The 15,353-nt window shown below is 37.2% G+C and overlaps 1 pseudogene; it reads left to right on the plus strand.

Annotated features, from left to right (window-relative positions):
• The first annotated feature begins 597 nt into the window (after positions 1–597).
• On the plus strand, positions 598–13,466 carry LOC113301833 (annotated as a pseudogene).
• The last annotated feature ends 1,887 nt before the right edge of the window (positions 13,467–15,353 follow it).

Here is a 15,353-nt window from a genome sequence, read left to right on the forward strand (position 1 = left end):
TTATTGCCCACTATCAAACTTCTGGCTGAAATGTAGTTGGGACCAAATCGACCCTCCAAGCAATTCAACTTCAATCATGCTTCTTACGTTTCTTAGATCTCGCAAGACCCTGTGTACTTCATTCTCTTAGCTAACGTTCTTTAAGGGCCTCAGCCGCGGGGAATACTATCAACTATTGATACCGTATTGATATATCGTGGATTTACATCAAAAAGATACTTAATTTAGGTAATAAAAATATGTTTACTTATAATGGATCTTCAAGGATAGAGAAAATACCAAACAAATCTCAGTGATTAGGATAGCTTATTCTCTTCAAAATGTTACAAAGATGCCTAATCGATATAACCTCCCAAAATCAATCTAAGAACAAATACGAAATTTGTGGAATTACAAAGTCCGAGATGAAGAAAACTTTGTAATTTCTATCCATTTTATTCCCCAATCAATAAGTTAATCGAAGGCAATTTAGCTCCCTTTACACCAGATAATATATATGGATAAGGGGCTTTTGCTTTTTTGTCTACGTTGTCACCCCTCGGATCTTCCCTCTGCCAAGACTGAAGAGTGTTCTCACTTTGCAGCCATATCGGCAGGCTGACTGATACGTATCTGGTTTGGCCTGAATAAAATTAAAATTTCTCAAGAGTGTCATGTCAGAACACAGGTGCAAGTCCTCCCATTTTTCGGGAACTCGATATAATTTCCTTCTCACGGAAGAAGAGAGAGAAAAAAATCGCAGTTGTTGTATTTCTCATGAATTCTTCAGACTTGCTTGTGAAAATCCTGATACCATCGCAGTTATACATGCTTTAGGTGGATCTCAGGTATGCAGAGAGTTGCATCAAAAGATCATCCATACTGATGATGATTCCACTTTTAACGAGGATGAATTTTTTGATGGTCATCGTGATTTTACTCTTCCTACTAATTTGATTTACAAAGGAGATAAGTTATTTACTTTCTCAGATATTTTAAGTTCAGTTCAGTCATTAAGTCGTCGAATTCGTCATGTGCTTGATGGTGCTAATGATCCTAACTTGTCCAGACCAATAAAAGGTTAAGGTTTTGTTTTGTTATCGTTGATTTTAAAGCATTTTCATTGTATTCCGTTTTTAATTCCTTGGATTACTTGAACTGTAACTTGAAATTAAAATGGATTGCTAAACCCTAAACCCTAAGGTTGGTATTCTTGCAGGTAGTTTTTGTGGCAGGGAGGCCGATTACGATACAAATTTGGGGTCTTCTAATGTTGCAAGCCCAGTTGAAGAACAAACGCCTGACTTTTGTTCTCCAAAAACAATTGGAATACACATGGTACCTTCTGTAGAATACTTAGTTGCTATTCTTTCTGTTCTAAGATGTGGGGAGGCTTTTTTGCCTCTAGATACTTCATGGCCAAAAGATAGGATAATGTCGATCGTGTCTTCTGCAAAAGTTGGTCTTATTGTCAAGTGTAAATCTTCAATTGGCAAGGGCAATCAACTTGATGAATCGGATTTTGTAGCGAATGACATCAAATGTCCTGTTCTTTATATGTCTACTGAAGTAAATTTCAAAGAGGATACGAGTCCGTCGGATTTGGTCTGGCCTTGTGAGAGCACAAGGAAACGGACTTTCTGTTATTTGATGTACACATCTGGATCAAGTGGGAGGCCAAAAGGTGTATGTGGCACTGAGAAAGGTAAGTGATCTTGTATTTTTCACAAAAGCATGGCATTTCCTATTTTCGGGATTTCTGTTCGTGTCTGCATTACTAGACCTATTTGAATTGTCAGGGGTATCTGCTGAGGTTGAGGGAATATACGTGTTTCTGCTCTGCTTGAGATATTAATTTAATTGCTCTTCTGTTTCATCTAAAGAATTGTGGCTTACTGATATCTTGCTTCTTGAACAAAATGACTAATTGAGCTTCTTTTATTAGTTTGAGTTCTCTTAAGACATATGGTGGTTCGATCTTTTAGTGATATATGTAGAGGCACTACACATCTATCCTATTGACATCTTTCCACACATACAGGTCTCCTGGATCGATATTTTTGGATGAAAGAGTTGTTTCCAGTACTCAAAGAGGAGACATTATTGTTCAAGACACCTATCAGCTTTGTGGACCATTTGCAAGAGTTTCTTAGTGCTATACTTGATTGTGCCCCATTGGTTATACCTCCTTGTCAGGAGATAAAAGCAAATCCACTCTGTATTGTTGATTTTGTAAAGGTACATTTCCGTGGGTATGTGATTTTTTGCTAGTTTTTTTTTATTGTGGTACGGTCACACATTTGTTGCATTATAGCTAATTTTTAGTTTCTGTTGTTCCTAACAAATTGGTATTATTTTGCCATGTAAGTGATGACTTAAGTTATAAATATCAAACATGAGGTTCTTCAGAGAGATGTTGCATTCTTGTCACACAAGGATGAAGATTTTTGATGTGAAATATCGAGTGTTGGGTAAAAATACATATTTCCGGGTTATTATCCATGGGAATGTCAAAGCTGGTTTGCGCTTATAAAGTTTGGAGTTTCTGCTTAAATTTTAATTTTATTCTTTATCGACTCTCTTAAAGTACTGTATGGCAAACATCAAATGCCTTACTTTGTGGTCTGAATTTATTCTGTTGTTTTTGCAGGCTTATTGTATTTCAAGGTTGACTATTGTTCCATCGGTGATGAGAGGAATTCTTCTTGCTAAAGAAGGCCAGCTTGGTAATCGCATCCAGAAGTCCTTGCGTATATTAATAATGAGTGGAGAAGTTTTTCCTGTATGTTTGTGGGAAACGATCTGCAAACTTTTGCCAGAAACTACAATCCTGAACCTATATGGAAGTACTGAGGTGAGCTCATCAATACACATTTGTATGTGTGCGCTTGTGGTACAGGGCATTGGGTTCACAAAGGAACTTCAAATGGTCCTTCGTATTATACTGAACGTTGTTGATTCTAGGTATCATTACTAACACATGAAAATGGATTTGAAGGTTTCAGGTGATTGCTCATATTTTAACTGTAGAAGGTTGCCAATGATTTTGGAGACTGAGGTACTAAGCAGCGTGCCAATTGGGACACCTATTGCTAACTGTAATGTTGTGCTTGTTGGAGATCCAAATGAGCCCAATGAAGGCGAGATTTATGTTGGTGGCCTCTGTACGTCAATTGGATACTTTGAAGATCCTGCCGTTACATCTGTGGACTATGTAACATTGCTTCAGGACTCTGGACTTCGTGACGGTCCTCCACTCCAGGATGCTAGAAAGCAGTTACATTTTAGAACCGGTGATTTTGCCAAACGGCTGCATTCCGGTGATTTAGTCTTCTCTGGAAGAAAAGATCGCATAATAAAGCTTAACGGGCAACGAGTTGCTTTGGAGGAAATTGAAAATGTTTTAAGGGACCATCACTATGTGGTTGACGCTGCTGTAATTTCTGATAAAGGTCAAGGAGGATCTAGCTACCTTGGAGCCTATATAGTATTGAAAAGAGAGATGGAATCATACAAAAATATGCTCTCTTGTGTTAAAAGTTGGTTAAGCCAAAAGCTTCCTTCAGCAATGGTTCCTAGTCGTTACGTTTGTATGGATGCATTGCCTAAGTCTTCCACTGGGAAAGTAGATTATGCTTTGCTTTCCAATCCTCTGTTTTCCATAGAACTGTCTGAAAGTCATGCTGATGCTGCTCCATCTGATCATGGTCTTTTGCAAGTAGTGAGAAAGGTGTGCCCCTAACTCTTCTATATGTACCATTTGTACTTTTTTCTTTTCTGTCATTTCCCTCTTCCACTCAAAAATTCTTATTTGAGGCTATGGATCTATTATTAAAAGCTTCTTTGAAGAACACAGTAATTTTGTCCTTGTAGTAGAAGAGCCAATTTTTTGGGGCAAGAGGTTATAGGAACTCATCATTTCCTAACCCTTTTCTTTCTCCTGGGAAGTGTAATCAAGTTGCGATACCTGAACAAAAAACATGGATCAAACAGATCACTGAGTCATTAATCATTCTCAGCTGTTTTTTTTATAAGCCTCTGGGAGATGGACATTTACGACCCATTATGTAGTATCTGCTAGATGGAAGTTGTACTGGTTTGTAGTAACACATAGGGCTGAAGTATCCAAACCAAGTATACTTAAAACCATGGGATCATATTTCAGCGTTGTTACATAATTCAATAAAACACTACGACTTCCAAATTCTATAATGAACACTAATGCTTTGATAGTAATTTCGATGGAAAGAAGAAAGCTATCTATTCTACGGGAGTATGCTGGCTTTACGCGTTTATGGAAGTTTAAGAAACTACTTATCATTGATTTTATAATTATTTTGGATTCTATGGGTAATTTCATTTCATACTTTCTAGGTCCTTGCAATTTTCTTTAGGCTGGTAAGACTTAAGAGCATCTCCAATGGTAATTTTCTTCAGCTTAGTATGTGTCACTCATTTCAAGACATCGTTGATGCTAAAATTCTTTATTTTAAGGAAGTGGGAAAAAACCATTTCCAACCGATTCTTTTCTTTCGGACACATTTGGCATGGTGCTAGAACTTTGTTTAGAGATGTTTTTGCTGGTATTAACCAGATTTGGATTCTTAAGTGGAATTTGAAATCTCAACCAATTTGCCGGAGATGTTTTTTTTCCCACTTCCTTAAACTAACAAATTTTTAGTATCCATGTTATTTTGGGATGACTTCAAGTAGCATATATTTCTCACAGTTCGTATTGCCATACTCTTGTAACCTAAAAATGCTTCCTGCTTGCAAGTTAAGGTGCTAAACAACGAGCGTAAATTTGTGCACCCCCTAAAAAACAGGGTGCACATTCCCTACCTTCTCATTGTCATTTCATTTTGACCAATGTTTAGTTTTTTAATATAACAATTGATGTAAGCATCGGAAATATGAGAGATAATAGCAACTTATCTCTCATATTCGATGAAATGACCAATGAGAAGGTTGGGAGTGTGCATCCCGGTTTTTAGGGGGTGCACAAATTTACACTCGTATTCCTGATTGTTTATAGTACTGTGTGGTCAGTTTTGTTGAGTCTTGTATATGATGCTTACATTTGAACCAAAAATAGATGTGTCTCTTCATATGTACTGCTTCCAGCTTTAGTGATCTGGACTGTTGTGCGACAAGGAAAGTCTCCATATCATTCCGGTCTGTTGAGGTGACATTTTCCTGAAGTCAGTACATTAGGCAATGCTGTAGTTCTTATGTTTCAGTTTTCCCTCATTCTAGAACTCTTATGAACCAATTTTCGATTTCCATTATTTGGATTTAATGTTTATATACTCTGACAGGCATTTTGTGATGCTTTGATGGTTGGAGAAATCGCTGATGATACTGATTTTTTTGAGATGGGTGGCAATTCTATTGCTGCAGCACAAGTTGCTCATAAATTGGTGATCAGCATGAGATTGTTATATCTCTTTCCAAATCCATCTAAGCTTCTGAAGTATCTACTAGACAATGGAATTTCGTGTAATGGTTATTTAACTATTGATGGTGATCAGAAACAGCAGCTGAAAAGGCAAAAGATCACTGAAAGTTCAGAGAGAGTTCCGTCCTGGAAAAATGATGGTTCACCTATTGGTTCTAAATACTCGAAGTTGGATTCCGATTTATACATCGGTTTTTTGATAGGAAGGAACCCATGGACTTCAGGTTTTTGCAATTCTACTACATGTTCATTCAGCCGTTGTAACAAGATAGTATGTAGAGGGAAGAATCGGGCTGATGGTATATGCAAAGCAAGATTTGCAGTTCAAGCTCCAACTTATGTAAAAGGATCTATGCGTGCATTGTGGAAGGTTAATTTGAGGTCATGTGTCAATGCGTCCCCACTTGTTGTGTTGAAGGATGGTGATCTTTATTTATTTATTGGCTCCCACTCACATATATTTATATGCGTTGATGCCATGAGGTATGAACAGTTTCCGCTTGCTACTGGTATACACAATATTATGCTCATATTTTTTTACAGTTGATACAGTACCACTATAAAATTGAGTATCTGTGCTGCTTTTTACAGTTGATATAGTAGCGCTATAAAATTGAGTATCTGTGCTGCTTTGTCATTATTTGCTTAATTTGTTAAGTATACGGTGGAAAACAACTATATTTTACCACACTTAGTTTTCAAACATCAGAAGGTCGAATTAACCAGCTAGATGAGACATCCTTTAAAGCTGTTTGAGTGAATCAGTAGAACTCATGAACTGCTGGTTGCAAAAATGATTTTTGAGAGCATGGTGTCATGTTCTGGGTTGATTAGTTGTTTCAACTTATTTAGTTAAGCCACCTAAAAGAATAAAGTCACCATAAGATGTTACTTACAACTTCTTCCTTAATGTTGGTTCGTTTCATCTGTGAATTTGTATGATCTTTTGAGATGCACATTTGCTCTGTTTCAGCACATCTTTATGCAAATAACTTCATCTCATCGATGTTAGCGTTTTCAGTATAATTATCATTGGTTGTTTAGAGTCATAAAAGGTTTTTGAACAACATTGGTAACCTATCTCTGATCTCTATTAAATAATAACAGTGTGTTTACTTTCTGTTGTCGAATTATTTTGGGCCACCTCTGAAATTGCATTTATAATAATGTATTTTGATCAGTGGTTCCGCTCGATGGGAGGTCAAATTGGAAGGACGAATTGAGTGTTCAGCAGCAATTGTTGATGAGTATTCTCAGGTTCTGTTTTCTATAGCCTTACCTGAATACTTGATTCATATAATATGACTTTGGATCTTTACTCATTTACCATTTGACGGTTCTTTAGGTTGTTGTCGGATGTTACAAAGGAAAAATCTATTTTCTTGATTTTATGACTGGCATCATCTCTTGGGCGTTCCAAACACAGGGCGAGGTATGAGTTTACTGTACAGAGAGCCTATAATTGTTCAAATATTTGTGAACTGCTCCTTTTCTTATATACAGTTAATGTATAATGAATTATCTACAAATTTGTATGTTATGCAAATGTCTAGCATTGTTCAAATCATTTGTATTTATGCAGTGCTCTTGGATTGCCTATGCTTGCATCCGCTTTGTGAATTGTTATAGATACCAAAGGATCTCCTCTTTCCTTATAATTCCTTCTATAGGAACACATATCTATGAGAAAGGATCTCTCTATATTCTCAAAAAATCAATTGACGAATAGACAGACATTACAATCTTGAATAACATCTATAGTAATACATTCTTATATTTATCGGCTTGTTATTATACTTTGTTAAGGATCAAGTCATTGCAGAAGGGGTGATCTTCAAAGATTCAGCTGAAAATCCTTGAGTTAATTTTTTTCAAGTTCTCTGGGCCGAACTCTGACAGGTTAAATTGACACATCCCAGAGGTTCTTACCAAAATTCGCTAGAAAACTAGCAGTGTGCGGATAAGATGATCAACTCATTCTAAAATTTAGCTATTTATATTTAGATGTTTATTTCTGAAAGAGTTCTCAGAAATATTTGAAACACCGAGTGTTGCAATTCATTAGCTGTTACAGTGGTGACTTTTTCATTTTTCTTTTTAAACACAATTTTTTTTTTCTCTTAAAAACGCAAGGAAAAACTAATTAAGGGTGGGACAGAGACCTTACCTCAAAGAAATAGAAAGAAGAAGAATAATCTCGAAACAAATAAACCATATACTGCATAATTGTTCTCCTAAAGTGCTAGACACTGCATTGACATGGTGTAGTGTTATCTCTCAGAAATGCATTTGGACCTGCAAATAGTTAAAGAAAAGTCTTTTCGGATTAGTTGAGAATTTGAGATGATGACATTTTTTAGATCCTAAAAGACAATGTTGTGGTAATTCATCATTTTCATTAGGCTTATAACCTTTCTTCATTTACTCTTTTTTACCTAAGTTTTATCGTTTCTGTATCACATAGATTATCTTTTTATTTCTTTTAGTTTTTGTTTAATTGCTATTTTTGATTGAAATTTGAAGGTCAAGTCACAGCCACTTATGGACAAATGCAGACACCTGATCTGGTAATGTTCTAGGTTCCAGACACTTACACTTGCACTCTCGATTTTTAGTATAGGTTTCTGATTGACTTTGGATCACAGAGACTTACAAAACCACCTTAGGGGGTGTATTTGATTGTATATTACTTCTATACAGTTAGGATAATGTATTTCTAAGCATGTGAAAATTTTTATGCATTTATTTAGACTTGGCCATAAGTATAATCCTACGAACAGACCCCAAGGTTAGAATCTGTATTACTTTGTTTCCTTAAATGTTTAGAAAAAAAATCTCTGCAGGTGTGGGTCCTAAGATCAAAATCTATATGCTCTGGATTACAAGAACCACACTTGCGTTTATACCATCTCGTGTGGTGGCAGCATTTACAGTTCGCCTTCGATAGATACGGTACGTTTTACTGGATTGATAGCGCCTCTGATAAGATCATTCGTCGAGCCTATAAAAACTCATAACATACCAATAACTATAAGTTGGTGACTAGGAATTGGGGAAAGACAGGACATCAAACCCTTTTGTACTGTAATGGTAAAGCTATTGGGTGATGATACCAATGGCCGAGTTCGAAACTCGTCAGCACCAAATTCTTTATCATTTGAGAGTATGACCATTGACCCCAAAGACTATTCGAGATTTCTTATGTTCCTCTAGTATGTAATAAGTAAAATCCTTTATTATTTGAGAGTATGTTTATTGACCCCAAAGACTTTTATTTCATTAAGATTATTCAAGACTTCTTATGTTCCTCTAGTGTGTGGGCTTCGTTTAGTGGGCTAGATTGGCAATTTGGTATGTTTTATATTTACTCCACTTTTGTGCATGGGTCCGATGAGAAAGCCATTTGCACTATAAGCTTGTGATCTTTCGGATAGCAAGTCAGTTGCCAAACACAGATATTAAAGCATAATATTAACTTAAATGCTGCATTTCCTGATGGATTTTGTAAGAGATGCTTTAGGATATACATCTAACCAATTTCAGTAAGTACACACATCAATCTTCTGCCATGTAGATCTTTTTATTTGTTGGGTCCAAGGTGAGCTTAGGATGACCCATCAGTGGGGTGTTAACCATCCCCACAGTCCATTAATGAGATCATGACATCTTGCTTTCATAGGGTCCACTCTACATGTTGGACACGAAATGGAGCAAGTATCTCTCCTCGTGAATCAATTCCCTATAGGCTGCATCTCTCTTTATTATTATTTGTCTAGCAGCTAATGTTTGTTGTTTCTTCCTTTAGGACCGAGACATGCTTTATGTGGCATCTACTAAGGGGCGTGTGACAGCTTTATCAGTTCGGGTATGCAAGATACAAATGCTTATGGTCTTTTTTAGGTGATTCAGGACTTCAGTTCTTCTTGCTTTATTCCTATTCTTATAGTGGGTCACAATATCTGTCTATGAGAGCCAAATGAGCAACATACTGGACTAAAGTTCTTAATGCTGGTTGAGATCCTGGTTTGCAACGTGTGAGTTGTGACATGTATGCTGAGTGCTGTTTCTGTATTACCATGGGAAAGCTATGGGATATGACGTATCTAAGGGTCTGTTACAGCTGAGAACGTGAATGCAGAATTAGTACAGCATCATTTTCGCTCTTCAGTGGAACTAGTAGCTCTTCCTATAATAAAACATGTGGAAAACTTGACACTCTGTTTACTTTTCATTTTGGGTTTTATAGATTTTTTCTTTTATGAGGGGTGAAAATTTACTTGTCTTATGATGTTCCTTGATTGGTGTTTCACTATTTTGTCCTTTTTTTTTTTTTTTTACAGACTTCACCATTTAGCGCCCAATGGGTATACGAGTTGGAAGTACCAGTGTTTGGATCTCTTTCCATCAGCTCTGTGCATGGCAATGGTATTCATACTGTAGTTCATTTGTTCTTAACAAGATTTGGCACTGCATATGAGCTGCTTCAAAAAGAAGTCCTGTTTTAAACTTTAGTTTCCACTAGAGAGTTATTTCGTCTTGTTTCTATAACATATGCAGATTCCTTCTTTTTTATCGGTATGATATTCTAATAATTTTGTTCTATCTATTTATTGCATGGAAATTTGTTCCAATACTTCCTCTTTTTTGTTCTCATCGATATGAGATTCTGTCATCACACAAATTTCGATGTAACAGTTATTTGCTGCTTAGTTGATGGACATGTTGTGGCATTAAGTTCAAGGGGATCTGTTGTCTGGAAGGTGTGTACACATTATATGCGCCTACTTCTGCTTAATATAAGTTGCTGACAATTGTGACATATCTGCCTTTTTGCTCTTCAACAACTTTCTAATGCAAAAGCTAAAGATATGGCTACAGTACCTTTACACTCTGACCATACTTCGAAGAATGTTCGAGGACACCACGTCGTAGGTGACTTTTGGTTTTTAGAAAAACTTGCGAGTCTATCAGCCACAAAATTCTCTGTTTAGGAGGCCTTTTGGTCATTTGATTAGTTCGATACAAGATCTTCAGCGTTTGCTAAAACCTCAAGTCCTTATTACCTCAAATTGTTCTAGGAGTTTGTATATCCCTTAGAAGGCAAATATGTGCACAAAAAGAACAGGGATGATGATTGCAATTAGCAAGCTCCACTGCACTGTAGGCACAAGTCCCCATATGTTAACTGTCATAATGCCTAACCAAGTGGGGATCAACTTACTGGTTGGGACGTACTACTAGGGGGAGGGGGGACAAACAGCTTCTTAAGCATTTTCTAAGGTCAATCTTTGTTCCTGGAATAAATATCACAGGTTGTTTTTTCATTTAAATGTGTTCTCCTACAACTAGCTTTGTGATTCTCTCATCCTTTACAAATCGTAGAGTTTATATACAGTAACATATAAGAAGGCACTACCCATCATTATATAAGCTATCATGGTTGTTTCTTCAAGACATCAATTACACTACCTGCTTGATACTAGTTTCCGGTGACTGACAGTACTATTGATTTCTCCTCAGGCACTTACGGATGGTCCAATATTTGCTGGAGCATGCTTATCATGTGTACTTCCTTATCAGGTGTGCTCCTTTTCCAGTTCGATATAGATGTAATAAACTAATGATATATGTTCAGATAAGTTTTCCCAGAATTCCAAATAGTGAGAAAACAATGGCAAAGCTATTATCACTGGTGTAATATCAGCGTGTAGATGATAGCTAGAAATTGTATTACTGGAAGGGTTCTGTTCTTCATTATGATTTTTGATTGCTTGCTCTGGTCAATCTTTCAGGTGCTCGTATGTTCCAGAAATGGAAGTGTCTACTCATTCGAATTGGTAAGGCTAGGATACGCGTATGCTATAAATTGCTGCTTTTCTCAATTCACTTTGGATAACTGTCTATAAAAATGAGACTTTTGGTAATAAATAGTACTCCCTCTGTCCATAAAAATGAGACTTTTGGTATTTGCAAAAATTTTAATGAAAACATGAAAGAGAATAATTTATTAGTATTTTATCCTTGTCCTTGTGTGTTCAAACTTCGAAATGGTATATCTCACAAACTAAAAACGGGTATTTGTAAATGTTATGCCGTTTAGAAATTTTTGTAAAGGACCTAAGCAACGAGATTAAACATGACTATTAATTCTTTATGTTTCTTAGAGGAAATTTAAACAACAATAGTTATTAGTGAGGATTTGCTTGGAAAATAGCATATAAAAAAAAGAATGAAATTATCACTTATTTTAGGACAAGAATAAAAAGTGAAAAAGACCCAGTTTTTGTGAAATTATAATGCTGTGATTGCTTAGCAGCTTAGGATTGTACTATTCACGTCCTCGTATAAATGTATTCTGAGAATACAATCTGACATTGTAAGAAACCAGCTTAAGTGTTAGAACCTAAATTCTAATCTCTGATATTTTGTGAAAATTGGCAATGAGTGATGTACTTGGTTGTGGCAGACAGTTTTGATGGAGGTTGTGGTGAGGTGGAAGATTATTTACAGATTTTCAAGACAAATTTTTATTGGTCACGTAGTTTCTTTTTTGCTTCAGGAAGGAGGAGATTTGGTGTGGAAATACAGTATTGGATATCCGATCACTTCATCCGCTTTTGTTGATGAGAGCTTGGAGTTGATATCTGATCCATTACATCCATCAGACAGGTATTAAATAACCGTTGGTACTATATTCTGTAATTACTTAAAACATCTTTTAAGTGGTCTTCCACTTCTATATCAGGTTAATCTGTATTTGCGGCAGTTCAGGAAGCATCTATGCACTTAGGATCAACTTAAACAGTTTATGAGAGGGTAAGCAATCAGAAAATAAGGTGCTGGGACCAATTTTGCAAGAATTTGCAAAGATAGACCTACCAGGAGACATATTTTCTTCACCATTGATGATTGGTGGACGAATATTTGTTGGTTGCAGAGACGATTATGTCCACTGCTTGGAAGTTGAGATTCTCAATATTAAATCCAATTCAGATATTGTCGGTACTCTCTCTCCCTCCCTCCCTTTCTCTCTCTCTGAGTGTATGTGTAACTTTAACAGGGGTGTAAATTGCTCTCTCTCTCTCTAGCCTGAACTAACCTTCAACATGTCAACAGAAGCAAACATAGTCCCAGAGCATAAATGAGCTGATGGACTCCCATGCGCCATGGTCACTAATACTTACGGGTGCCGACTCTGGTATCCCTGACTTGGTCAAAGGTGGGTTACTGATTGCTGATTGCTTCAATGTGTTCAGGTGTTCAGGCAGGTTAGTCATATCAATATTTTAATTTGATTAATGTCTCTAGTTTGACTAGGGGAGCACAGAGGGTTTTTTGAGTCCTGAGTTTTTGATCACTCAAAATCACGGGTGCATCAAACCCATCCTAATGAACTTTTAGTACTTCAATGGCCAATGCCACGCTTATATGGTTAAGTGTTTTGTATTCAGCAGTCATGAATGTGGAGACAACAGCTCAATCTCCTCCCAAATTAAGTGTTACTAATACAAAAACTTAAGGGCTGCACGTATTGAGTAGTTGGCACTGTTGCAAGGAGACTTTCAAATCCAAGATAATCAGCTATGAAAATTCTAGAAACGAAGAGGCTCACCAACTCGGCGAAGTTATGAAGATCACAATTGCACGGTGCTACCCATTGTAGTTGAGTGATGCTCCCCTAAACGACCCAGGCTGTGGATCAGATCTCGTGGTCGAGTGAAGAACCCAAGTTTGTACGGATGCACGCACCAAATCTAAAAATAAACAGGACACTCATGCAAGTTAAATAGACATCCCTATGCCAAATCTGGATGGATGCTACCTACTACTGTAGACTTGAGTATAAATTTGAATACCGAATCTCCTTTTATGGAGTTCTATTCTAACTGGATTACAGGTACGACTGGAAACAAAATTATTGAAGTTGTGTCTATAAACTGCTAGTTTATATGGAAGGAAAGATGTATGAGAATCTTCCAAAATAAATCCAACACTAGCCTTCAAACTTTACTTGCAATACAGAGGCATTTAAATTTCTGGTCTCCTCCCTTGAATGAATTGTGCTCCATCCTGTTAGAATAACTTGTAGGTTCAGCTATCACAACGATGCAGGTTCAGCTATCACTGCTTGATAAATAACCTTCATTGCAGCCGGTCCCGATGAGGCAAAGATGGGCAAAAGATATCAACCTTCATGATTTTTGGATTGATTTTTTTGGCTTGTTGTCTAGTCATAGGAAGGGTAACCAGGTAGCAGATACACTGGCAAAGGATGCTAGAAAACACAAGTCTCACAAACAACCATGGAATGCCATGCCACGATATCTTTTTTCTGCACTTGATAAAATTACTATTGTAAGGAAGCCAACATGCAGCTGTTACAGTAGCTAACAAGTTAAATGCAATGGCAACCTTGGATTACACTGGCCATCCTCTTAGCTTTTTATTTGAAACTCCATCTCTGGACAGATTTTGGGCCTTGAACTCTACTTCATGGGAAAATGAGACGTCTCCTAAGAGCAACTGCAGCGGTGCGATCAAAACCAAAGATCAAAGATCAAAAAAAAGACCAAAATTTGGGTTTAGTCCGTGTTGTGACGCAACGGTACATGATTAAAATTTCATCAGGCGGACTTTAAAAGTCCGCCCCATTTTTTTTTTATAAAATTTCATCAGGCGGACTTTAAAAGTCCGCCCCATTTTTTGTAAATTTCATCAGGCGGACTTTAAAAGTCCGCCCCATTAAAATTTCATCAGGCGGACTTTAAAAGTCCGCCCCATTCTTTGTAACTTTCATCAGGCGGACTTTAAAAGTCCGCCTCATTCTTTTTTTTTTTTATTTAATTAAAATTTCATCGGGCGTAATTTAAATCTCCGCCCGTTAACAAGCGTACTTTAAATTTACGCCCAGCAACAAGCGTACTTTAAATTTACGCCCGACTATATTAGAATTTGGGATTTGGTCGCGACCATATTTGATCTGGAATTTGATCTTTGGTTGGGATTTGATCTTTACTCCGTCCCACTGTGTTACGATCTCATCCCAAATTTTTGGTTATACTCGCCCACTGTGGATGCTCTAACTCTATCTAATCTTATCTATTTTCTTATTAAAAAAAATGATGTGCACTTTCTAACATTCGAGGAACAGAGTCTGTTTGGGGAATCCTATATTTCAAGTCTTTTTCTTTTGGTTACAAATAGTCTAATTTTCTCTCATCTCTCCCAAAAATAACCGTTTTTTTTCTCTCTAAAACCAAGTTCTTCTAAAATCCCTTAGCCTTTAACCCAAATCTGTCATATGTGGTCTGAGATCTGCAGATCTATTGACAGATCTTGTTATAAATACTAGATTGTGTGCCCTTGCTACGCCCGGGCATCTTTTTCTTTCAACCATATTTTTTGATTTGGTAAAGCTCGGCTTCGCCTCCCCCATCCCAATGCATGCTTCGCTTCGCCCCATCCCGATGCATGCTTGGCTCAGCTTCGCCTCTCCCCATCCCGATGCATGCTTGGCTCGGCTTCGCCTCGCCCCGTCCCGATGCATGCTTAGAATATTTGATTTGGTGTGGTTCGGCTTCGCCTCACCCCGTCCCAATGCATGCTTGGCTCGGCTACGTCTCGCCCCGTCCCGATGCATGCTTAAGATTATTTTGGGATTACCAAGTACATAGTTGCAGCCAACCTGTCTGTTGTGTGGTAGTTAGGATCCAATTGATGCAGTAAGATAATTCTGTAGCTGAAATGATGGAGCAAATTTGTATAAGCCAAAAACAGGAAGACGATGTACACGCTTCTCTTGTGGTAGTGTCCTTGCCATTATTAGTTCGAAGCTAAACTAAACAAATGGCTACAAAAGTCTAGAGTGTTAACCTAAATAAAAGTCTCCAACACACAGAAATGCAACAGCCTAGGA

Source organism: Papaver somniferum, chromosome 8 (assembly GCF_003573695.1).
Source record: "Papaver somniferum cultivar HN1 chromosome 8, ASM357369v1, whole genome shotgun sequence".
Classification (NCBI taxonomy): domain Eukaryota; kingdom Viridiplantae; phylum Streptophyta; class Magnoliopsida; order Ranunculales; family Papaveraceae; genus Papaver; species Papaver somniferum.